This window comes from Vombatus ursinus, unplaced genomic scaffold (genome assembly GCF_900497805.2).
Source record: "Vombatus ursinus unplaced genomic scaffold, bare-nosed wombat genome assembly UNPS02014769.1, whole genome shotgun sequence".
Classification (NCBI taxonomy): Eukaryota; Metazoa; Chordata; class Mammalia; order Diprotodontia; family Vombatidae; genus Vombatus; species Vombatus ursinus.
Genome location: NW_020954547.1, coordinates 2,022,467 through 2,049,521, shown reverse-complemented (window position 1 = coordinate 2,049,521; position 27,055 = coordinate 2,022,467).

The window sequence follows — 27,055 nt, the reverse complement described above, 5'->3', positions numbered from 1 at the left end:
AAAAGGTATTTGCATGACTGCTGTTGCTAACAGGCTTGTTTACTGGTAGGCTTAGGAAGGAGGCCAGAATTTGCAAATGTGCCTTAGTTCCTAAATCTAAACTCTGGGAATATAGGAGAGTTTATTGTAGTTATTACATATTATTATGTTCTCCCTGTGAACTCTCTGTCCTAGCAACTCACCTGGCAACTCAATTTCTTTAAAAAAAAAGTTTTATTGATGTCTTTGTTTTTTATATCAATCATTTCTGGAAATTTTGCCCTCTCAGATCATACCTTCCCTTGGAACAGGAAAACAATTAAGGAAAAAGGAAAACAATTAAGCACAAACATCCTATAATGACCTCATCTGATGATGTATGAAGCATTTTCAACTAGTAGTCTCTTCATTATCTGTCCTTGGGGACAGAATTTCAGAGTTCAGGGATTCTGCTGCTTCCTTCAGATTCATCTCTCTTTTCCCTTTCCTCTGTCCCTCCAAACTCCTTACTTCTTTAGACTGACCTTTATAAGTGGAAATTGCAAATTTAAAGTAATCTTTCTCATGCTTCTTTGTGTTATAACGATATAAAAAAAGTTATTCTGTTAGTTCGTTGATAAGCTTCCTATTGTGAACATAGAAGTCATTTCACGAAAGAAACCTCACTCACATTACCCAGGGTCTGATTTGTTTTCCTTGGCCAGTGTGTTCAAATCTAAAATCTTACTATGAATTTTCTGTTGAAATGTGGGTATTTCTAATCAGCTGAAATGTCAAATAATTCCTTTGGCTGGGCTACAGTTGGTACTTCATACTGTTGGTCTGGAATTTCACCACGGCTTGTGTTCAACTGAGCCATACAAGGTGGTCTTTGGGCTTATGGCCAGGAAAAGCCTATGGATTTTAGGATTTCCCTTTCTATTATCATAAAAACAACTGGAGGATGTGATGGGGCTGGGAGCAGGATTCATGATGGTATTTCCAATTTTTGAAATTCTCTGATACCATTCAGAATTCTCAGAATCTTAGGACTATAGGATAACATTATTGGCAAATGTGGGATCTACTTAGTAGTAAAATTAATAAGAATAAGCTACTGCATCTTAGCATTTATTTAAGAATTTTAATTCTTTTATCTAGCCTTTTCATAATAATTAATTTTTAGTTTATTAACCTACTCTCTTTTTCTGCCCCCTTGGTGAGAAAAATTGGGTTTAAGTGACTTGCCCAGAGTCACATAGCTAGTAAGTATTGCTGGATTTGAACTCAGGTCCTCCTGATGCCCGGACCAGTGCTCTATCCACTAGACTACCTACTTGTCTCTATCAATCTACTCTTTAACCTACGCTAATCAACCACTGTGGGAGTACCTCAATCTATGTGAGATATATTCTTGAGTTCTGTGTAAATGGAATTCATATAGTGAAAATTATATTCTAAGTGTATCATAGGAGGGGGAAATTGCTAGTATATTTTTCAAAAACTTATTTATTTCATTAAATATTTCCCAATTACATGTAAAAAATTTTATGAATTTCAAATTTTCTCCCTTTCTTTTTCTGGCTGCTTGAGGTATTTTCTCTTTGACTTGGGAGCTCTGAAATTTGGTTATAATATTCACGGGAGTTTTCATTTTGGGATCTCTTTCAGGTGATGATTGGTGGATTCTTTCAATTTCTATTTTGCCCTCTGGTTCAAGGATATTGGGGCAATTTTCCTTGATAATTTCTTGAAATATGATGTCTAGGCTCTTTCTTTGACCATGGCTTTCAGATAATCCAAGAATTCTTAAATTATCTCTCCTGGAACTATTTTCCAGGTCAGTTGTTTTTCCTATGAGATCTTTCACATTTTCTTCTATTTTTGTCACTCTTTTTACTTTATTGCCTCTTGATGTCTCATGGAATCATTAACTTTCACTTGCCCAGTTCTAATTTTTAAGGAATTATTTTCTTCAGTGAGTTTTTATACCTCTTTTCCCATTTGGCCAATTCTGCTTTTTAAGGAGTTATTTTCATCAATAAACTTTTGTACCTCTTTTTCCATTTGACTAATTCGGTTTTTTTAAAGTATTATTTTCTTCAGTGCTTTTTATGCCTCTTTTACCAGGCTATTAATTGTCTTTTCATTATTTTCTTCCTTTTCTTTTATCATCTTATCTAATTTTTCTTCTCCCCCTCTTATTTTGTTTTAAAAATAATTTTTTAGCTCTTTCAGGAATTCTTGTTGGACTTGTGTACAATTTGCATTTTTTTCCTTTGAGGCTTTGCTTGTAGCTATTTTGACTTTATTGTTTTATTCTTTGTGTCTTGATCTTCTCTGTCACCACAGTAGTTTTTTATGGTCAGGTTCTTTTTTAGTTGTTTGCTCATTTTCCCAACCTATTTCTTGATTTGGAACTTTATGTTAATGTTGAGCTCTGTTCCTGGAAAGGGAGAGGGACAGGGGCACTGGGTCAAGCTTTAAGCTATTTCACACTGCTGTTTTCGCAGCTAGTTCTGGGGATTTAGAAGTTTTAGGTGCTTCCAACATGGTGTGATCTGAGGAGAGGCACAGTCACTGCTCTCTTGGTCTGTACTCTGGTTCTTACCCAGGAAGGGACCCTGATCCCTTGGGATTGCAATCAGTAATGCTCCTTGGGACCAAAAACAATACTATTCCTCAGGGTCTCTGATCCCTTGGGAGCAGCAGTAATACTGTCCCTTAGATTTTCTACTCTCTTTTAACCAAAAGTGCTCCTCACCCCCCCCTTGAACTATGACCCACAAGTGGGTATAGGGAATGGAGTTGCCAAATAGTGTCTAGTCTTAAAAACAAACAAAACAAAACAAAAAAGAAACAAAAAAATAGGGGGGGCAGCTAGGTGGCACAGTAGATAGAACTCTGGCCTTGGAGTCAGGAGGACGTGAGTTCAAATCTGATCTCAAACACTTGATACTTACTAACTGTGTGACCTTGGGCAAGTCACTTAACCCCAACTACCTAAGCAAAAACAAAACAAATAGTGCCTAGTCTTGTATGCAGGGCCAGGACAGAGTCTTCTGTAATCTCTTTCTGACCAGTTGCCAGGTCCCCTTACCATCTCTGGCTGTTGCTTCTGTCACCACCACCTAGTTCCACCTTTAGTGTTTCATTCATATAAGCTCCAGACCAGCCTCTACCCCCTCTTCTGCCCCATGTCAGAGATCTCTCTTTCTGACCTCCTATGTTGTCTTGGGATAGAAGAACCTCACTCTGACCTTTTGTTGACTCTGCCACTGCAGAATTCAATTTGAGGCATTATGTTAAAGTTGCTTGAAGGGGCATGTTGGGAGAGCTCAGCTGAGTGCTTTCGTACTCCACCATCTTGGCTCTGCCCCTGGAAGTTTGGTGAGATTGCTATTTGAAGAAACTATTGCAAATCCTTTAGTAAAACAAATAATATGCTCACTATTTAAGTTCAACTCAGTATTGTAGTTGGGAGGCATCAGCGTTTTCCCAGAGTTTGACTGATTAACCCATTAGCAAATGTTGAACTGGTGGGGGTAGGATCTCTGTAGTAATTATATCTACCTTCCACATAAATCTGTATTTTATATCTTGCACATATTGGTTTTGTTTAAAGTGAAGAACGATGATTTGTCCTCCTATAGCTACACATCTTCTTTATATTGTGAGTTCCTTAAGAACAGAGACTGTGCGTTTGCCTTTTATTATATCTTTAGGGCTTAGTGCTGTACTTGGCATTTTGTAGGTGTTTAATAAATGCTTGTTGATTTGACTTGAAAACATTCAAACATATCAGTATAAGGAATTCAAGAAGCATGGGAAGACTTTTGTGAACTGATGCAGAGCAAAGAAAGCAGGACCAGGAGACAAAGATCTACAATGCCTATAATAACACAAATGAAAACCACACTTAAAGTTAGCTGGACTCTATTAATCATGATTGTCCAATCTTGGCTTCAGAGAATGGAGGAGGAAACATACATCTCTTGGTAGAGGAGTAGGGAACTATAGATGTATAATACATTGTTAGAATACAAGGTTATTGTGTATCTGTCTCTTTCTTGGAGTGTGTATGTGTGCCTGTGAGAGAAAGAGAGACAGACAGACAGAGACAGAGATTCAATAAGGAAGTACTGTGATATAAAGACAAAAAAGACAAAAAACATCGATATATTTTTAAAAAAATCAAAAAGCCCTCTTAGCACTCCCTTTTTTACTGAGCGCCACAGATATAGAATGTCAATTACAAGTCAACCTTTTAAGGTCAAACAAATAAACAAACAACTTCCAGTTTCTGAAAAAGAGTCACAGTCTATGCTGTTGAGGGAACAGTAAATTAGTGCACCTATTCTGGAAAGCAATATGGAATTATACTAAGTCACTAACATATCCATACCCGTTTACTCAGAAATTCTATTATTAGGCAGGGCCAAGGAAAGAAAAGAAAATACTATATACACCAAATTATCCATAGGAAGGAAATGAGCTTTTATTAAGTACCTGTTATGTACAAGGCAATATGGTAAGTGTTTTATAAATATTATTGTATTTGATCTTTACAACAGCCCTGGGAGATAAGCATTATTATTACCTCCATTTTACCATTGAGGAAATTGAGGCAAACAGATACAAGTGATTTGTCCTGGATCACATAGTGCCTGAGGCTGGATTTGAATTCAGATCTTCCTGATTAGAGGCCTAGCACTGTATCCACTGTGGTACCATAGGAACACTTTTTGTAACAGCAAAGAGCTAGAAAAAAAGTGAATGCCTACTGATTGGGAAATGGCTAAATAAATTTTAACATATGAATATAATGGATATTTGGGTACCATAAGAAATGAAGACTGAAAAATTCAGAGATGCACAGGAAGACATATGAACCAATGTAGAGTGAAGTAATGAGAATCAAGAAAACAATATACACAGTGTCTACAATTATGTAAATGGAAAAAATAGAGTGAGATAGAATGATATATAATTATAATGACCAAGCTTGTCCCCAAAGATGACAAAATATACCTCGCTTTCCTCTTTGCAAAGATGAGGACCATATATATAGAACTATGTATGAGGAGCAGCTAGGTGGTGCAGTAGATAGAACTCTGTCTTGGAGTCAGGAGGAGCTGAGTTCAAATCCGCCATCAGACATTTGACACTAGATGTGTGACCCTGGGCACGTCACTTAACCCTGACTGCCTCACCAAAACAACAAACAACCTTCTCCCCCACAAAAAACAACAACAACTATATATGTTTGGAATTCAATATAGAATTCCATATATTGTCAGACTTGCTTAATGTGTTGGTTAGTTTTGTTCAGTCGTTTTTTCCCCCCTTTCTTTTAAAAAATTTTGTTCCAATGAATGGCTCATTAGGTAGGGGAGGGAAAAGAATGTATTTGGAAATGGGAAATGAGGATGATGTAAAAACAAAAGATATCAATTAAAATGAAAAAAAAAAACCTTTCTTCAAAGTCAAATATACCAGATACAACTGCTGATAAGGTCTTCTGACCTAGGCTCTAAGTGTTTGGGAGGACCACCTTATTTCAATTCCCCAGACCTCCCCAGTTAAGCACCTGCCAAAGAGGTAAGGGTCCATATAGCCAGGCTGGGCTGTCAGCTAAAAGGCTGAAACAACAATGAACCTATGTAGTGAGTTTAGACTTAGAGTTAGAGCTGGAAGGAGGAGCCACCTTTGAGGTAACTTGGTCCAAAACCTTCATTTTATGGGAAATTGTGGTGATGAAAGTGTTAAAACTTTAACTTCAAAACAGAAAAATTCAACTCAACCTGCATGTACCCTGAAATATGAAAGTATCTGGATTTGTAAAGAGTTTTTTTGAAGTCACATTTTTCTGTGGAAAGTAACTCTTGCCTCAAACTCTCTCCTCATTTGGGATTCTCTCCTCATTTGTGGAGATTGATTGCTCTTACCCGCAAAATTGGTGAGAAGAGATCTGAGCTTTTCTGGCTTCCAGCTTCAAAAGAGTTTTGCAATGCTAACCTCCCTTCAGGTGGCTGAAGAGAGATAGACTCTGGGAAGAAGTGGATATGAGAGAAGCTGGAAGTCTCTATCATGTCACCACTCACAGCTTGCTACACTAGAGACTTCGAGGAATTTTCTCCTTGGGGTGAGATCTGGGTCTCTCTCCATCTCAGTTGAGCTGAGTTACCTGGCTTTCAAGGGGAGAGCTCCTTCAATCTGTATTGTTTGTTCTATATTCTCCTATGTACACTTTTTCTAATTCTGTTTGCCATTGGCTTGCATAAATGGGTTTCTTTGCTATTTGCTATATGTGTTCATTGTGGAACTGGCATCTGGGGGGAAAGGGGTCAAGCCTTAGGTATAAAGCTTGGGGGAGGGTCTCCCTTTCCCTATGAAGACATAAGAGATAAGGAGTTTAGTTAAGACTAATAATATTTAAGGGAGCAGACAGATATAATTCTAGTCTAGTCTGCCCAACCACTTTTTTCCTCTCCTGGCAGGAATCAAGGTCTCCCATGGAGAAGGGCTGGAGGAGCAGATGCTAGAGATGTCTTTTCTTTCCTCCCAGTAAGACACACACACAATATCCCCTGTTATATTAAAAAGTGACAAAAGAAGAAAAAAAAAACAAGTATTTCTTGGCTGAATTTTTGTTTTGCTTTCAGTTTCTTCTATTTCAGTGCTTGTTAGAATACGTCAAGGTGCCCCGAAGTTCAGGGAACCCTGGGTAGCAAAGGCTGTCTTGAAATACTGCAGGTAACTGGAGACATTCATGCAGACATGTTAACACAGTGCATTCTGAGAAACTAGTAGGAAGTAAGCAGAAACATAACCTCAAATCTATATGAAGCACACTTTGAAATTGCTTTACATGCATCAGGGAATTAAATATGCTTGGGAAAAAAGAGAGAGAAAGAGTGTGTATGTGTGTGTGTGTGTGTGTGTGTGTGTGTGTGTGTGTGTGTATGTTCCACTGCAATTAACTAAAGCATACAGGAAATTTAAGCAGGGCAATTTTTTATTTGCTCTTGAGAAAACTACGCCCAAAGAGACTGACTTTGATACGAAAACCACAAAAACTTAAAAGAATCCCTTTGTAATCTTTGAAAACATTGCTCCATACCCATTCCATTTACTTTTTAAAAAAAATAACTTATTATAAACTTAATAACAATCTCAACAAATACAGACAAGATATAAAGAACTTCAATTAAAGTCATATATTCAAAATAATTTATATATTAAAAATATTAGTGATTATTTATAGAGTTCCTTTGTCAGTCAATCAATCTCTGAACGGGAATTATTAAGTGTCTTCTCAATGCCAGGGACAGATAAAAGACAAAAGGGAGACCTGCCCTCAAGGAGCTTACGATCTAGCTGGGGGAGACCATTTTAACATTATGTAGACATGTACAACATGGATACAATATAATTGACAGGGAGAACAGGTCAGGCACTGACAGCTGAGGGAATCAGTAAAGTTTTCATGCAGAAAGTGGCATTCAAGTTTAGCCTTGAAGGAAACAAAGAATTCTAAGTCCAAATCAGGAAGGGAATAGGGAGTACTTTCTGAGCTTGGGGAACAGTCACTGAAAAGGAACCAAGGTGAGAGATGGAGTGTGGAATATGATGGGCAGTAAGGCCAAGTTTGGCTTGAGTTTAGTGTTCATGGAAGGGAGAAATATGGAATAAGGGTGGAAAGGAGGGTTGGGGCCAGGTTGTGTAGGGCTTTAAAAGCTAAACTGAGGAATTTGTACTTGATCCTAGTTAATTGGGAGCCAATGGAGTTGATTCAGTAGAAGAGTGACATGGCTAGATCTCAGGGAGAGTTGGGAGGTCATAAAAATTTTTAACAAGAGGGTCATTGAAGAATTTATAACAGGAGAGAGAAGGGGCAGCTAGGTGGCGCAGTGGATAGAGCACTGGCCCTAAGGTCAGGAGGACCTGAGTTCAAATCTGTCCTCAGACCAAACACTTGACACGGACTAGCTGTGTGACCCTGGGCAAGTCACTTAACCCTGATTGCCTCACTAAAAAAAAAAATAAATAAATAAAAGGAGTCAGAAGAGAAAAAAAGATCCATAGGATAAATACATTTTATTTAATTCAAGTTTAATTTATTCAAGTATTTCATTGGTATTAAATTAACTTGGGAAATTTTTACTTTTAATAATTTGATCTTCACAACTCTGAAAGATAAGTTCTCTAGCTATCCTACTTCGTGTCCCATCCCCTTCTTCCCCTCACCCATTTTACAGATCAGGAAATTAAAACTCGGAGAGCTTACATGATTTGTCCATGGTTACTCATACACATGATTAAAGTCCTCTCATTTATATGAATCACCTGTGTGACTCTGTAAAAAAGGGGTTAATTGGGGCTTAAAAACATCCCCAACGTTTTCTGGCACTCCCTCACCCCTAAATCTTGAGGTTTTTTTTCTCCTAGAGCCACCTTCCAAATCTGAAACGTCCACCTGCATGGCTTCCAAATATTTTTCCAGTTGGGTTATTTTCTGACCTTGTTTTTCCACTTCAGCTATGTTCTTTGCTCTATTGCATTAATTCTGTTTTTTGGCCATGCCCACTGAATTTTTCTAAATTCTCTTCATTATCCATCTTGAGAAGTTTTTCCATGATCCCTTCTAGAGATTCCTTAGTTATATTCAATTCTTCCTTTAATTCCTCCTGAGGTTTCTTTGCTGCCATTAAGCTATTTATTTAAATCCTTATGATTTTTTTTTTGGGGTGGTGGTGGTAGGGGGAATTTTTTCCTTTTTTTCTGTTATCCAGTTGAATCCATTTCTACTTCTTATCTCATTCTTCATGTAACTTTTGATACTGTTGTTGCACTTCTGATATTTCCTCCTTTTGTTTCTCTTACTCTGCAATTAAAAAAAAAAAACCATCGGTTTTTCCCGGGTTTGATCATTATCTTTCAGTAAGTTTTAATTTTCTTGTAAAAATTTCTGGTAATTTTGATTTCAGCATTTCTGTTACTATTTTTGGGGTAGATCATTACGAATGTGGCTTCTTTGCAACCTCTCTCATTCCACTGTCTTCCAAAAATACCTCAGAAAATTTTGCAGGCATTTTTGCTCTTCAGTTTTCCTCAGAAGGGGACCTAAAGAAAGAAATAAAAATGAGATAATTCCTTGAATGTGAGTCATTTTTTATTTTTATTTTCTTCTTTTTTTAGTATTTTAATCAGCCAAGATCTGCCTTCTCACTCTCCCAATCCAACCTCCCTCCATCGCAATTGAGAAGAAAAACAAAAGTCATTGCAAACATATAAAGTAAATCAAAATAAATTTCCACATCAGATATGACAAAAAAAAATGTCTCATTCTGCATTTTCTGAGTCCTTTACTTCTCTATCAGGAGGTGGGTAGCATGTTTCATTATTAGTCCTCTGGAATCCTGATTGGTCATTATGCCAACAAGAGTTCAGCATAACAATATTCCATCACATTAATATACCATCACTTATTCATCCATTCCCCAAATTATGGGCTCCTCCTCAGATTCCTATGCTTTGCCACCTCAAAATTTGCTACAAATGTATTTGTACATCCTAAGAGTTTGTTTTGCTCAGATCTAATCCCTCCCTTAGTCTATTTTCCCTCTAGTTCTCCCTCTCCCTTCTCTCCTATTCCTCCTATTTCCCTGTTGAGTGAAATGTATTTCTGTACCCAGCTCTGTATGTGTGTACATTTTTCCTTCTTTTGACTAGTTCACATGAGAGTGAGGTTCAAGTGTCAGCTATTCCCTCTGCCCCCTTCTTGTTTGTTTAGATGCCTGTTTGTGCACCCTGATTGCTTGAGATAATATTCCTTAACCTTCTTTTTCCTTCCCCTCTCTTTCTATTCTTTTCTTTAGATCATCAAGATAAAATAGATCCACTTCCAGGCCTCATGTAATTGGACTCCCTTTATGAACTCTGATGACGATAGAGTTCAGTGGGGACACATGTATCATTTCCCCATATTAGAATGTAAGTAGCTTATCTTTGTTTAGTCTTTTATCAGTGTTCATTCACATTTTACCTTTTATGTCTCTCTTCACATGTTTCTGAACTTCAAAGTTTTCTGAAGCTCTGGTCTTTTTATCAGGAATACTTGGAGGTCCTCTATTTCACTAAAGGTCCAATTTTCCCTCTGTAGTTTTATACTGTTTTGTTGAGTAAGTTATTTTTGGCTGTAAGCCCATGTCCTCTGTCTCTAGAATATCATATTCCAAGTTCTCCACTCCTTTACAGTGGATGCTGCTAAATCATGTCGGATGCTGATTGTGGCTCCTCAGTTTTCAAATCATTTCTTTCTTGCTGTTTACAGTATTTTTTTTTCTCTGACCTAGAAGCTCTAGATTTTTGGCTATGATGTTCCTGGAAGTTTTCAGTGGATTCTTTCTATTTCTACTTTGCCTTCTGGTTCTAAGAGATCTGGGCAGTTCTCTTTTAAGATTTTCTGAAATATGTTGAGGAGCTTTTTTTTTTTTGTTATGGTGTTCAGATAGTCTAATGATTCTTATTGCTTCTCAATTTGTTGTCCAGGTCAGGTGTATTTTCTATGAAATACTTTATACTTCCATTTTTTCAGTCTTTTGATTTTGTTTTAATATTTCTTGTTGTCTCATCAGGTCATTGGCTTCTATCTGATCCATTCTAATTTTCAGGGAGTTTGTTGCTTCGGCAAAATTTTGAACTCTTTTGCCAAGCTGTTATTTTCTTTTCCAGTTCTTTCTTCTATAGCTCTCATTTCTTTTCCTAGTGTTTCTTCAAGCACTCTCATTTCATTTATAAAAAAAAAAATTAAAATTGTTTTAAAAAGTCTTGCTTCATCTCTTCCAGGAATTTTAGTTAAGTTTGTTTCCAAGCTGTGTTTTTCTCTGCGGCTTTGCTTTATCATTCTCTAAATGACTCTAAACTCTGGGTTTGTGTCTTGAGCATCCTTGTTGCCATAATAACTCATCATGGTGGGTTTCTTTTTTCTTTTTTTTTGGTCCATTCTTCCAACCTACTTTCTGATTTTGGACTTGATGTTAGGGCTGGGCTCTTTCATGCTTCTGGTTTGGTTTTTTTTTTTTTTTGGTTTGTTTGTTTTCTTTAGGCAACTGGGGTTAAGTGTCTTGCCCAAGATCACACAGCTAGTACATGTCAAGTGTTTGGTCTGAGGCCGGATTTGAACTCAGGTCCTCCTGACTTCAGGGCCGGTGCTCTATCCACTGTGCCACCTAGCTGCCCCCTCTGTCATACTTCTGGAGGAAAGGTCTGGACTAGTCTTGTTGTTGTTTTCTTGGGGTATTGTGTTACTTCAAGATCTCAAGGACAAGCTGGGGACCTGTGAGCTTTCAGTCCTCCCAATGTGGTCTGATCCAGGTAAAGTCTGATTGCTGTCCCCCTGGCCTGAGCTCTACAAGTTCCTGACCTGGGTTTAGGTCTGTGCAAGAGTAGACTGCTGTTGGACTCTATCAACCAACTTGAAACGTCGATTGGTGCCAGAATTGTAGGCTACCCATTGGTCTGGGATTGCTGCTTTCATTATTCCTCTGCAGGCTGGGCTAGATGCTGGGAGTGAGACCTTGTCCTGAACTTAGGGTCTGAGTCACACCACTGCCACTGGCTTCTGGAATTTCTCCTTTCTTGGGAGATCACCCAGGGCCTCCCTGCCCAGGAATGCCACTGCCTCGTGTAAGTCCGCTTTTCACTCTGCCCTAGACGTGGGCAATGGGTGATAAAGCTGCCAATTTGTACCTGTCCCCCTTGTAGTGTTCCACCATGGGTCTGGGACTTGCTTTTGCCCTGGTGACCAACCTCTTGTTGGGTGCTGCAGACTGTCCTACTGATCCCACCTGTTCCCATTGTTGGCAGACCTCCTTATCTGTCTACCTTTTCGAGGCTGTTGAAAGGGCTCACTGTGACTTTTGGGATTTCCCCGTCATGATCAGGTCTGGTTGAGAGTTTGTGGGTAGTAGCTCACAGTACAGTTTCTTTTCACTCCACCATCTTGGCTCTGCCTCTTTTCTTTTGATCTCCAATACAATAAGCACTATCTCCTCCTATTTCTCAGTCTCCTTCACTGACTTCACTTTTCTCTCCCATTCTTCTTTTATCCTTTCACAATGCCACCACCCTTACTATGTCCTATTTGGATTATTACAATAGCTTTCTAGTTTCATGTTGCCTCTAGTCTCTAGCCTATTCAATTCCAGTTTAGGAACTTAGGCTATGTTAATCTTCTTAATATACAGCACTAAACATGTTGCTTAACTAATCAAAAACTTTCTACAACTCATTATTATCTTGGGCACTTAAGGCTCAATGCCTTGCACATATATTACTTGGTAGGGGCTTTAGTAAAAGTTTGCTGATTTATTGAATTAAAGCTATGAGATTGTGAAAAGAACACTAAATTAGAAGAACTGAGTTCACATCCCAGCTCCATCAGTTACTGGCTATTTGACCTCGGGCAAATACTTAACATTTTTGAATTTGCTTCCTCACCTGTAAAGTGGAGATAATTCTTGCATTATCTATTGTCATAGATCAATGATATCATCTTTGCAAGGCCCCATATTAGGTATTTTCACAATCTGGCTTCTAACTTCTTCATTCAACTGAAAATGCCCTTTCTAAACTTATCACTGTTCTGTTAATTGAAAAATGTAAAGGTCTTTTCTCAATCTTCCTTCTTTTTGACCTCTAGCAGGCATAGGACTAATGGTAGGACTAAACGCCCTTTCCTCCTGGACAATCTTTCCTCGTTTTTTGTTTTTGTTTTTGGCTAGGCAATGGGGTTAAGTGACTTGCCCAGGGTCACACAGTTATTAAGTGTCAAATATCTGAGGCCAGTTTTGAACTCGGGTCCTGCTGACTCTAGGGCTGGTACTCTATCTACTGTACCACCTAGCTGCCCTTCTCTCTGGGTTTTTGTAACACTCCTTTCCTGTAGTTCTCTTACCTGTCTGATTGGTTTCTTCTCAACCTGTCATATTCCCATTCCCCTAATAGTAGGTACCTCCTAAGGGTTCTCTTCTCTTCTTTCTATATTTTCTTTCAGCACTCTCGTCTGCAGTTCCCGCGGGTTTAATTATCATCTCTGAACAGATAACTCCCAGATCTATATATTCAGCCCCAGACTCTCTCCTGAGCTCTGGTTGTACATTTCAGTGGCCTATTAGACATTTCAAACTGGATATACCATCATCTCAAACTTGTTTCCAAAATGGAACCCACTAGCTTTCTATCCTAATCCACTCTTTTTCTGAACTTTCCTATTTCTGTTAAGTCGCCATCATCCATTGAGTCCAGGGGTGGGGAACCTGCAGGCTGGAGGCCACATGTGGCCTTCCAGGTTCAAGGATGCAGCTTTTTGACCCAGTCTAAGTTTTACAGAATGAATCTTTTTATTAAGGGGATTTGTTCTGTGAAGTTTGGATCTAGTCAAAGCGCCAGACTTGAGGACCTAGAAGGTGGCATGTAGCCTCAAGGCCACAGGTTCCCCACCCCGATCTAGTCATTTAGGTACATAATTCTGGCATTATCCTTGACTCCTTCATCTTTCTCATTCCATAAATTTCCCCAAATCTTATTGTTTCTTGTTCCACAAGATCTCTTACATCCATTTCCTTCTCTCTACAAACCCAGCCACCATTTTAATTCAATTCCTCATCACCATTTGATTAGATCAGTACAATCACTTGATTTCCCTTGACTCAAGTCTCTTTCCCCAGTCTAATCTATTCTGCACACAGGTATCAAAGTAATTTTCTTGAAATGTTGATCTGACTATGTCATTCCCCTTCTTAATAAACTCCAATGGCTCCCTACTGCCTTTGTTGTTGTTATTTTTACATTAAATTTTGTTTTATTTTTCAATTAACAAAAATCTATTTTTTTCTTTCTCACCTGTTCCTCCCATTGAGGCGGAGGGAAGAAAGAAAAAACAAAAACCTTGTAACAAATATGCACAGTCAAGCAAAACAAATTCCTGCATTTGACCAAGTCCAAAAAATATTTATCTTTTTCTGTTCCCTGAGTCTATCGCTTTTCTCTGTTACCTTTGGAATCAAATATAAATTGCTCTGTTTGGTTTTTAAAGCCCTTTACAACCTGCCCCCAACCTTTCTCTATAGTCTTATTATATATTACTGTCATGTCAAAGTGGCCTTCTTCTTATTTCTCATAAACAAGACTCAAGGTCCTATTGCATTGGCTGTCCTCTGTTTCTGGAATGCATTCACTTCTTTATGTCATAGAATATCTTGTTTCCTTCAAACCTTATCTCAAAGTGAGGCCTTTTCTGATCCTTCCAGTCCCTGGAAGGGCCTTCCTCTAAATCATCTTGATACACACACACACACACACACACACACACACACACACACACACACACAGAGTTGGGAGGCATGGTAGAGTATTAGGCTTAGAGTCAGGAAAGACTGAGTTCAAATCCAGCCTTAGACACTTACTAGCTGTGTGACCCCGGGCAAGTCACTTAACCCTGTTTGCTTCAGTTTCCTCATCTGTAAGATGAGCTGGAGAAGCAAATGGCAAACCACTCCAGTATCTTTGCCAAGAAAACCCCAAACGGGCTCACAAACAGTCAGACATGACTGAAATGGCTGAACAACAACACAGATCTAGATATATACAAATATATGTGTGTGTGTGTGTGTGTGTGTGTGTGTGTTTGTGTGTATTGTCTCCTCCAATAGAATATAAACTCCTGGGGCAGCTAGGTGGTGCAGTGGATAGAGCACTGGCCCTGAAGTCAGAAGGACCCGAGTCCAAATTAGCCTTAGACAGATGATATTCACTAGCTGTGTGACCCTAGGCAAGCCACTTAATCCGGAATGCCTTGCAATAAAAAAAAAAAAAAGAATATAAACTCCTTGAGGGCACCGACTATTCATTTTTATAGGTGAACACAGTAAGTGCTTCACAAATGCTTTTTGGTTGACTGATAGCCAGGAATTCAGGCTCCACAATCTGGATTTAATCTACTTTACCTGTTTTATACCATACTACTTCCCTTTACTAGTCTACAGTATACCCAAACTGGACTTCTCTCTTGCCCTCAAACTCCTTGCATGCTTTGGCCCAGAATGTATCTTGTTTGCTAGGTGGAAATCCTTCCCCTCATTCCTGGCTCAAGTAAGATGCCACTTTCTTGATAAAGCCTTGCCTGATCTCCCTACCTGATAGCAGTCCCTCCCTTAGCTATCTTTAACATTCTGTACCTTCTCCCATGCATTTTTAATACTCTTAAGTATTTAGAAAGCGATCATAGTTAATTTTGAGTGTGTCTTATCTCCTCCAATAGATTGTGAGCTTCTTATGGGCAAGGATTGTGTCATTTATTTTTGTATTTTTCACAGTTCCTTGCATAGGATAGCTATGAAGTAAATGATGGGTTTGTAAGAACCAGAGTCGGAGACACCTACAACATTGGATTGCTTAGAAGAGACTAGCAGGCTGTAAGCGGGGCAGTCACAGATGGATACTCAATACCAAAATGCATGAAAGAAACACCTGGGTGTTCAGGCTCCCTTCTAAGTTATGTAAAGGTTCCTGATGAAGTTAATAAAATTGGTTAGATTTCTGGCCTGAGAACTAGGATGCCAGGTTTTAACCTATAAGGCTGTGTTTTTTCAGCTGAGTTATAAACTCCCCTCTCCCTTTTTTTATTGCAATGGGAATCACAAAGGAAGAATGATACAACCTTAGTAAATGAAACATTAGTGTGGAAATCCTGTTCTTTTGCTGACTACAAGCATAATTAGACTATTTGTGTTCTGGCAAATTCTTTCATTTCTACCCCCAAAATGGTTTGTTTTATGCCCAAATATGATTTTTGAATGATTAAATTTGACTTATTTTACATGTCAGCTTCAACCACTAAGCATATGTCATCACCAGTGCTTAATTCATAACAGAATATAAATTGTTTCATGTGCTCCTCTGAATTCCATTAGCTAAAATAGAATGTAGAATTTACTGTTCTTTGCCATCCACGAGAGAATTTCTACTGAAGAATGCTAAGGAACAACAGATAATAACCAAGAGAATAAGATCAACTCAAGAGAAATTTTTACTAAAAGTGCTTTAATAAAACCATAAACATTAGCTATTCTTAGCTCCCCTTTGGGAAATTCATAGCATCTTAGATGTCATCTTTTGTCTTGCTTTTTTTCTTTGAAGATTTGCTATCTCTTAGATAAATGTAGGAAAAAGGAGAGAGATAAGCATGGAAGAAAGGAAATCTGGTAGTTCCTCCACCCACCCTTTACCATTAAAACATTGATTCTGGATATAAGATTAGAAAATAAATAAATAGGCCCTTTATATGATATCTAGCTAATAGCAACAAGCCAGACTTAGAAAGCTCAGTGTCAACAGATTTAAACACAAATCTATATTGAACCACATCACCAGCTGGTACCACCACCTTTCATGATCATTTCTTCACTACCAGAGAATGTCTTCCACTTTAAGTTTATACACTAAGTGTGCTCACAAAGTTGAAATTCATGCAGTGGGGGAGTGACACATACTCCTTTAGATTTGATAACAGCCGCAGGAAAAAAGAAAAATGAGTGAAAACCTTGTCATACTAAATCAGAATTTGCCTCACCAACATGAAAGGATTACCCTTAAAAAGAAGCTCTTAAAATCTAGTAATCATGAGTGTCCAGTCAAAGGAATCTAGGTAACATTGCTGTGACAGGAAGTTCTATGAAGATGCACTGCCACTTAGCCAAACGGCTTTGGGGCAAAGAAACAGAAAACCTGCATTGACCCATCAGAGATGCCTCCAGGGGACCCATCTAATGCTAAGAAAAAGGCACTTTTAAGAAACACTCTTGTTTAAAAAAAACTTGTAACAGACAGTAGGAGTAGCAGTGCGGCTTTCCAAGAATAGCCTTCATCCTGAACATAAAGGACATGAGAGGAGGCAGCTGAAGTGAGAGAGACAGGAGACTCAATAAGGGGGCCAGGGGGAAGGGGAACTTACTACAGCCCCAGCCCTTAAATCATGCTGTGAGGCAGGCGAGTTACTACCCTAATCATCTTTGCAAATGGAACATTTTCCATTTTTAAAGACATCTGAATTTTTATTATATATGTTTTGCCAGAAGATATAACAATCTCGATTCAGTATTGACTTCCTTTTGCTTTTCTTCTGTGTTTGTTCTTTGTCTCGTTCTCAAGCCATGTGGAATAATTTTTTTTTCTTTTACCAGACATGCTCACATGTGCACTGTCATGTTTTAAGTTATGTTCTTTCTCAGAGAGGAGGATCTGCTAGTGAGAGTTCCTCTTCCTCTTCAGTTGAGTGGCCACCACCCTAGCTGGGGCCTCATCCCCTTTTGTTTGACTTGTTACAGCAGCCTGCTAATGAACAGATTACTGGCTTCTAGTCTCTACCCTCTCCAATCCATGGTCCCCAAAGCTGCCATAACAATCGTCTTCAAGCACATATATGGCCCTAACATTCTCCTGCTTAGACACTTCAATGATTCCAAGCTGCCTGTAGGATAAAATCCAAATTCCTAAACTTGGGATTTAAAGCCCTTTGGAACCTGTCTCTGCAGCTTATCTTTCCAGGTTTCCTGAACATAATTCTCTTCATTCTAAACTGGTAGAAGAGCTCCAGACGTAGAATCAGAAAGACCTGGGTCCAAATCTTGCCTCAGCCACTTAATAGACCTTGGGCAAGTCTCTTAATCTCTCTGGGCCTCAGTTTCCTCATCTGTAAAATGAGGAGGTTGGACTTGGTGTGCCTTCTAGCTCTAACCTTATGAGCCTACAATTTTATTCCCCAGATTTTGGATTCCATCTCTTAAGCCTTGACTTCACACAGGTTGCCCTTCATGCATGGAATGCTTTGTCGCCTCCACTCTTGGGAATCCTTAGTTTCATTCAAGACTCAGTTGTAAGAAGCAAGAGGTCCTAGAGAAGGAAACTGGGCAGGGGCTGTTGGTGGCCAAGCGGCGCCGCGCCAAGAATGGGTGTTGCGCTCCAAGTGGGTCAAGGTACCAGGATGGCAGTCCCTTTGTAGGCTTCCAGAGCTTTAGAGGGATTTGATTTCTCTCATGCCTCCTCACTTTGGGTGTTCATGTTGCCCCAACATCTCCTTCTTCTGATTCCTCCCATAGCCTTCACTTTAAGGAAAACACCCAGGCCCTTCAAGTCTTCATTCCTCTCTGCACTCCACTCCTGATCCTAGACTTTTTCTACCATGTCTCTTCTCAAATAACTTCTTCTTCCTCTCCACCCCCCCACCCCAGTCCCTTCAGCTTCCCTTTATATATATTATCTCCTCCCATTAGAATGTAAACTCCATGTGGGTAAGGAATGTCTTTCTGCTTGTGTCTGGATTTCCAGGATTTAGCACAGTACCTGACACATAGAAAGTGCTTGCCCTGGTGCCTGCTACCTCCTTACTTGGTAGGGCTTCTCCCCTCCTCAAATGATCATGAGTATATTTATCTATTTAACCCTTGTATCCTACAGTAGAATGTAACCTCTTTGAAGACTGGGGATGTTTTTCATTTTGTCTTAGTATCTTCAGTGCCTAGCTCAGCACCTTACCCATAGTAGATACTTAGTAAAAGTTCCTTGGATTGGACTGGAGAAGTTTGAAGTGACTACAGACATTAGGCATAATGTGATACCATACTGCTATGGCAAGTAAGCTTCAGTATGTCACCTACCTTCCTCTAGATCTCATCCTGGGGATGAGCCATTAAAATGTCCTATCACTGGGGTGAGATCTGGGTAAACATTTCAGGCAACTCTAGTATCAGGGACTATTACATTGGGGAGCACCCTACACTGAAGAGGTCACAGGCCTGGACCAAACCAATAACAACAATGGCTGATACTTGGCACTTTGGGGTTCGCCATGTTCCGTGTAAGTCTCAGAGTAGGCCCGTAGGGAGGGTACTATAGTTATTGCTATTTTCACTTTGTAGATGTAGAAGATGAGGATAGGAGACTTGCATATACCTGTTAAGTGTCAGAGGATGGATCTTGGAAATTCTAGATATTCACTAAATTAATCCTTTTAATACAACTTCATCATTTTGCCAGGAATGGCAATCAAGCACCCTGACCTGGAGTTTGCAGATTCTTCTTCTAGTCTGTCTTTGCTATGTGCTACTTCCCCAGGCTGTTACCAGTTGCTTCTGAGAGGAAACTACATACAGGTACAGGTTCTCCTCCCCCAAAGGTCTGCTCTTTTGTGCTCGAGTCTGTGTTTACAAAAAAAAGGGAAAGGAAGATGGAAAAGGAAAGAAAAGAAGGGGAAGAGGAAAAGAAAAGGAGGGAGGAAAATAGAAGAAGAGGGAGTGGGAGAGGAAGAAGGAGGGAAGTAAGAGACAAGTTCTCCTTGGCCTTTCAGCAAAGTGTCAGTGGGCATGCTCCATGGGGAGGTGCCCCTTAAATGTCACCAAAGGCCCACATCCTGTATTCTCTTAAGTGGATTAGGGAACTCATGAAATTGATGAGGGACTTCCCTGATCAACCTCCTCATATGTATCCTGTGTTGTCTTTGGATGTATGATGAAACTGACTCTACTTTTCCTCTACCACCTGGTCTTGAGCAAGTCATAATCTGGATTTAAGTCTAATCGACACCTTTCTGAATTCCCCCAGATCTAATGCTACTCTTCTCAAAATTACTTTGTACTAATTGTTCATATAAATTACATGAACTAATGGACAGCAAAGTAAGCAGAGCCAGAAAAACAATATACACATTGAGTACAGTAATGCAAATGGAAAGAACCACAACAAAATAATTGAAAATGAATGCTGTGAAACTACAAAGAATAAGCTTGAACCCAAAGAAGAGAAATGAGAAAGACACCTCCCCCAACTTCTTTGCAGAGCCTGGGGAGGAATTGCATATAATGTGGAATATTGCATATAATTTATGGTATGGATTGTTTTGCTGAATTTTTCCTTTTTTCCTGTTCCTTCCTTCTTTAAAAGAAATTCTTTATTATAAGGGAAAGCTCTCTAGGAGAGGAAGGGAGAGGAATACTGGTGGGTCATTCATGGTGGTACATACCTGTAATACCTGCTCAGGTTGAGGTTGAGGCTGAGGCCGGTGGATCTCTTGAGCTCAGCAGTTCTGACCTATAGTTTTGCAAGTCAATGACGTTAATATGTTGAGCCCCTGGAATAGGGATTGTCCATTCTTGGATGCCTAAAGAGGGTTGAACTGACCCAGGTAAGGAAATGGAGGATAAAGCTCTTGTGCCAATCAGAGGGGACCAGGCCCATGAGCAGATCCTGTATTTCCAGCCGTGGTGAGAAAAAGAGACCCAGGAAAAAAGAAAGGGATACAGGGGAAGTATAGATGATGGAAAAATAAAAGATATAAATAAAAATCTATTAAAATCATGCATATGGTATGTACACAGTGTATTTCTCAGTAGAAAGTAAACTCGCAGGGCAAACTGTCTTACTTTTGTCTCTAGAAAAAGACAAGTCTTACCAAGGCAAGTGCTTCCTAGTTAAATTCCTACTTCCTTTTCCCTCTCCATCTAAGCTCACAGTGATTTCTTTTCCCTCTGAATCTCTCTAGTATTTCCTTGCATATATCACTCATTGGGCACTTATATGTGAACTGGTATTGCTTGTTATCTTTGTATTCCAAGTCAACAATTACATCATCAGCCACTTGAGAGCAAGGACCATGTGCCATATTGCTTTCTGCCCTTCCATAATGCCTGGTGTTGACAACTCCTAATTCATTCTGGTATAAATTATGCTATAGCATGGAACATCCAGGCAGCAAAGGGAAAGTGGCAACCATAGAACTGAAATAGGTTCAAATACCACACTAATTCTCCCAATAATACTATCCCCATGGAGGAGTGTGCATCAATATATATGGGGGACTTACCTCCCTGCTCCTTGATTATGGCATTAATTTCACTGAGTCTAACTCCTTTCATTCTATAGATGAGGACAAAGGCCCAGAGAGATTATGATCCCAGGATCATAGATTTTGATTTTCAAGGGCCCTTAGAGGTCATTTAGCTCAACCCTCTCATTTATGGATGAGGAAATCCAGACTATGAGAGGCTAAGTGACTTGCCTGAGGTTGTAAACAAGAAGCAAATGGTAGAGCCAGGACTCTTTGGACTCCAAATCTTGCATTCTTGTGACTGAACCATACTAAATTATCTTGGCCAGAGTAACAGAACTAGTTAGTAGAATAATTGGACCTACAACTCAAGTTTCCAGATTCCTAATCCAATTCTTTCTAATGATTTGTGGGGAACCTCTCCTATTCTTCTTAGACACATTCCCATCCAATGGGTTATGTTAGAATTCTCACAGGACAGCAAATCACTTAGTACTGGCCCTGCCCTGGAGTCTTCTAAGTCCTTTGATGCTACTACTGGTCACAGATGGCATACAATGGTCATGTTTGGCATTCCTTGAATGTTGCTACAACAGTGATTGATCTCTTCATATTTTCTTCCCATGCCCTACCCACTGAAATATTTAAAAAGGCTCAATTTTTAAATTGAGCTATAAAATGTAATTAAATGGGCCACGTGGTATAATGCATACACCTTCTGTTTCTTAAAGTGTTATAAGATTGTTTTTATGGCTTTACATGGCTTTTACATGAAAAGTACAGTGCAAACCACCTATAATTATACCTGATGTTTCATTCAATGACTTCTGTAAAATGCATTGTGCTGCTTTTTCTTTTGGGCCTTGGGATGCCCTTGGGAGGAAAAAAAAAAAAAAAAACAACTTAACATATCAGGAGGAATTTCCTGGCTTGAGAATATAAGGGAAATAAACAAAGACTCACTGACCTGATTGGCTGACCACTTGCTAAACAGGGTAAGATCTAGTTAATGTCCCTTCCTGATATTCATTGCTCACATTAGGAACTAAAGGTTGGAAGTTCAGGACCAAAAGTGAAATCTTAGGATGATTAACTTTGTCACACTCTAATCTCAAATGCTTTTCTTTTGAATCAGCTTTCCATACTAATTTTTCTGGACGAGATTTGCTTCCATCACTATCTGCTCACATTCTCAGTTGGCACAAACAATATGCTAAATGGAAAAACAAAACCAAACCATAATTTACTGACTGGAGACTGTGTGCTCTGTGCTCTGTGTATCAGCTATACTTTATGGGCATTTGTAGACTTTATAGATTTTAATGATGCATCTGAGTGTACAGAATGGTAACATTACCTTCCATTTATATAATACTTTGTAGTTTACAAGTACTTTGATCCTCATAACAACTTTGTGAGGTAGGTAGAAGTACAAGAAATGTCCCCCTTTCAGCGATGAGAACATGGAGACTTAGAAATGTCTTAGACATATCCAAGGTCATAGACCTAGTGTTGTTGTTGAATTGTTTTTCAGTCATGTGATGGTTTTTTTTTTTTTTGCAAAGATGCTGTTTGATAGTGGTTTGCCATTTCCTTCTCCAGCTCATTTTATAGATGAGGAAACTGAGGCAAACAGGGTTAAGTGACTTGCCCAGGGTCACACAGCTAGTAAGTATCTGAGGTTAGATTTGAACTCGTGAAGAGGAGTCTTGCTGACTCCAGGCGGGGTGTTCTATCCACTGAACCACCTTGCTGCCCCACAGGGCTAGTCAAAATTTGCAAGATGTAGGACCTGAATCCTGGTGCTTTGAGTTGAAATCCACAATCCCAGAATTTCAGCATTAGAAGAGCCAAGAGCACTCTAGCAGTCCCACCCATATTCTCCAGAGAATCCCCACTACATGATACCCAACGAATGATCATCCAACCTTTGCTTGAAGACCCCCTAATAAGGGGGAATCTACTCTATCCTGAAGATTCCACTTTGGAACGGCTCTAGTTGTTAGGAAGACATTTCTTGCATCAAGGTCAGATTTACCTCTTTGTGACTTCTACTCACTGCACCCGTTCCTGCTCTCTAAGTCTGAAAGAAACAAGTCTGATTGCTCTTCCAAGACCTTCCAATATTTGAAGGCGATTATCACAGCTAGAAGGGATGGAACGGGTCTAATCCTATTCTCTCAATTTATAGAGAAGGAAACTAAGGCCTAGGGATTAAATGCTTTGCTCCAAGTCCTAGCACTGTGGAGGTGGAGGAGACAAGAACAGCACCCAAGCGTCCTGACTCTCAGCCTAGCGTTCTTTTCATTACACTATATGCTGTCACCTCTTTTTAACACTAGCATGTGGGGCCAGTAGCTCATTTCAATGTAACTACTACACCTTCCCTCCCTACTTGATGAGTGATCTAGCAGTCTTTTAACATGAAGCAGGGAGTGTGTGACCTTGAATTATGCAAAGTACTTAAGCCACCTGGATGGGTTTTTTCAGGTTGCTTCTGGAACACTGCAAATATTTACAGAACAATGAGAAACACAGTCTTTAAAGGGACAGAGGATAAGGTGACATTTCATACACACAGGGCAGCACCGGGAGGTACTGGGGCAAACATTTTATGTTATGAGAACATACTTGGTTGGGAGGAGCCAAATTTGAAATTATGTCTGAATTTTATTCCTTTGCCAAATGTGAAACAGAAGGGAATTATTTCTCTTCTTATTCTTGTCTTTTCTCTTTATGTTTTTATTATTTTAGTAGTAATCTTCTCATAACTTGGTCTTCTGGTTTCCCTAGGACTTTGTATACGATTTTGATAAAAGATATTTTACGTTCTCCCTTTAGGGGATCAGCAAGCTATTCTGCTACTTTTGCCACTGGGCTTATGCTAGCTAGGAGAACCAGAGGACTTGGAGATCCTTCTAGACATGCAGTGGGGTTTAAGGGTCAGAAACAGCTTGAAAATTGAGCTTCTAAGATTTGGCTGCCAGACTGGAGCTGAATAAGGGAACATTTTGGATACTTTTTTAGTCCTTCCTGAATCTCTGCCAATTCAGTATATGGTATTTCCATAAAAGTCCTGTTTTTCTTCCCTTTTCTTTGAAGAATTCTCACTCTCCTCCCCCTCGCCCCCAATCAAAAAACCATTTATTTTTTTTTTGGTTTTGTTTCAGTCAGGAACTAGAAGGTTTAGAGTGAACACTGTCAATCTATACCTCTTTCCCCATTCATGGCTGTTTGCTTTCTACATTAGATTCATTCCAAGTAGGATGATGGGGAGGAACACATCTGTCCTGGGGCTTCAGCATGGGTTGGGGTGTTATTTAATTCAATAAGCATTGATTAAGGACCTACTGTGTTATAGGCCCTGGTCTGGGTGTTAATCAATCAATGACTTTGAAAAAGTACTATTTTTATTTTAAGTTAGTCTGTGCAAACTCCACAAGAATTCAAATGAAGACTTCATTCTCTGTCCTCCCAAATCGTCAAATCTGAAACAATAATGGCTCCCATAGGATCATAGATTTAGAATTGTAAGGGACTACAAAGTCCATCTAATCCACCCCCCTCCCTTTACAGCTGATGAAACTGAGATGCCAGGAGGTAAGGTCACTTGCTCAAGGTCACACAAGAAATCAGTACCAGACGTTGGATTTGAACCCAGGCGGATTCCAGAGTTCTTTCCAACAAACTATTCTATCTCATCAAAAGGGAGGCAAGAGATAATTCTAAGCTCTGAGGTACGATTATTTCAGAAAATGCCTCCATTTCTTCCACTTTTCCTGCCAGAAATATTGTTTTTATTTTCACTTGAATAGCTTAACTTATAATTAGGGTTTGATGCTCAGTGACTAACCCTCTTCTACATTCCTGCTGCAAACCATCATATTTTTCACATGATTTTTTTCAAACACTGAGTTTTATTAGAGTGAAAAAATTACTCAGTTATACAGGAAAGGAAAAGAGATTAGGAATCAGGTCAAATCATTTGCTTATTCATCTGTGTACGGTTAAATGATTGAAAAGAATCTACAGGTTTTCTATTTTTCTGCTACATGCAGGCAGAAAAGTAAAGAGAAACTTTTTTCCTCATGCCATGAGGCCAAAGTTCATCTTCTTCCCCTGGCCTTGGGAGACTGGAAACGTCTCCCCTTTGACACATTAAGGGTACTGAATTCTAGAAATGGGGCAAGGCACTGAACTACTACAAAACTGGCTTTTTCTGCTCAGTCCTGCCGGAGCATAAGAGCAGGAAAACATTTGTCCGACAACATTCATTAGGCAATTTTCAGTAGTTATGAGGCTCACTTAACAGACCCTCTTAAAAAAAAACAAAGGAAGATATAGGTACTTGGGTGATACTGTTGCTTTTTTTTTTTTCCCTCCTGACCTCCCAACTCTGCCCACCTCTCTTTGCTCATTCACTTGACACTTATCTAGAGGCTTTTTGGGTCTGGTACTTTTGTAATATCTGCAATGCCTGTCTGGTGGGTTAAATAGCCATCAAAAAACATCCTCAAGTACATTCTCAAGTACACGTGGTATGCTCCGAGCTGCTGTGCATAATTAAAAGAATTGCACCTGAAAAGGCAATGTGGGGTAAAGGATCATAGGACTTGGAGTCTGGAGACACTTAGTTTTGAATTCTGCCTCTGACACTGACTATTTGTGTGACCAAGGTCAAGTTATTGCATCTCTCCTTACCTCAGTGTCCCCCTCTGTAAAACAGAGATAAGACACGTGAAGATTATTATGAGGCTAAAATCAACGCATCAATCCAGCACATATTAAGCTCTTCCCATATGTCAGGCATCAGTTCAGGCACTGAGGCTGCAGATACAAACTTGACGGCTTCTGGTTCTAGAATAGATGATCCTATCAGGCTGTGGCTATAGGAATCAGTCATGTACTTAGTGCTGGCTGTGTGCACAGGACCATGCTAGGCGCTGTAAGAGGAATCTAAAAAAAATCTAAGACAAGACTGCCCACATTCAAAGCATTCATAATCCAGCTGGGAAACAAGATGGGCACGCATGTGCTTGTGAGTATGCCAGTATACAATTAATAGCAGAATTGTGTGGAAGGAACTGTAAGTATCACAGTAGTTCAAAGAAAGGGTAGATCAAAGAGACCTGCAGCTCCAGGTCATGGGAGCCTTTATGGATGAGTAAAGGCTTAAATGGGCCTTTGAATGATAGGTAAGATATAGAAAAGGAGAAGAGAAGGTAGAGGGCATTCCTGGTATGACGAAAAGCATGACCAAGGGCATGGAATAGGGAATGAGCATGGTGTGTTTGTTCAATAAATAGGAGACAGCCTGAGTAATCAGAGTATTCATGTTGGTAAGCAGCAAGAAATATAGTTAGCTAAGTCAAGCCAGGCCAGACTATGGAAGGCTCTGCAATGTGGACAGGGGAGATTATACCGGATGCTGTAGGCAACAGGAAGCTATTGTTAGTGTTTGAACAGAAGGGTGATATGATGGAAGCGGCATAGCAAGATTAGTGCAGTAGCAGCATGCAATTTAGGTCGGTGAGAATGAAGGCCGATCTGAATCAGGGAGGTAAATTAGGTAAATCTGGTCCAGTGATTCAGGCCTAAGAAAAGGGCTTGGACTAGGGTGGTGGTAGCTGGAATAGAAGAGAAGGAGCAGAAATAATATAGGTCATGAAAGGAAGGGATGTCAGTGGAGACTTTAGGCAATGAAAAACAGCAGGACCAGATTCAAGTGATGTTTTGAAGGAAAGGGAGTATCTAATGATAGGCAAATGCACAGAAGACAGGGCAAGGAAGAACAAAAAATGATTCCAAAGTTTTGTGATGAAGAGACTGGAGAGATCGTGGAGCTGGGCTTGGGAGGCCACTGTGGAGGAGAGAGGAAGGAAACAGAACTGCTCCAGGTTTACTCGGAGTTGGCCTGTTTCGGAGAAACTGCTTAGTCAGGAGTGGTCAGGGCAGGGAAGGTGAGCCCCAACTATGGAGATCTGCGTGTCATTGCCACATTTATAGTAGGTAAAAATAAATGGTCAGAAAGAAACAAAATGTCTCGATTCTGAATTGTATCCTTAGCAGTCTTAAAAGCAATGCAGTTTTAGATTTTTTTTTTTTTTTTAAAAAAAGATGCTTGTATCACCTCCTTAACTGGCACCTTTTGCTACTGCGATTAAATTGTACAAGATCCTTATTGCAGACTGCTTCAGTATTGTCTCCATGACT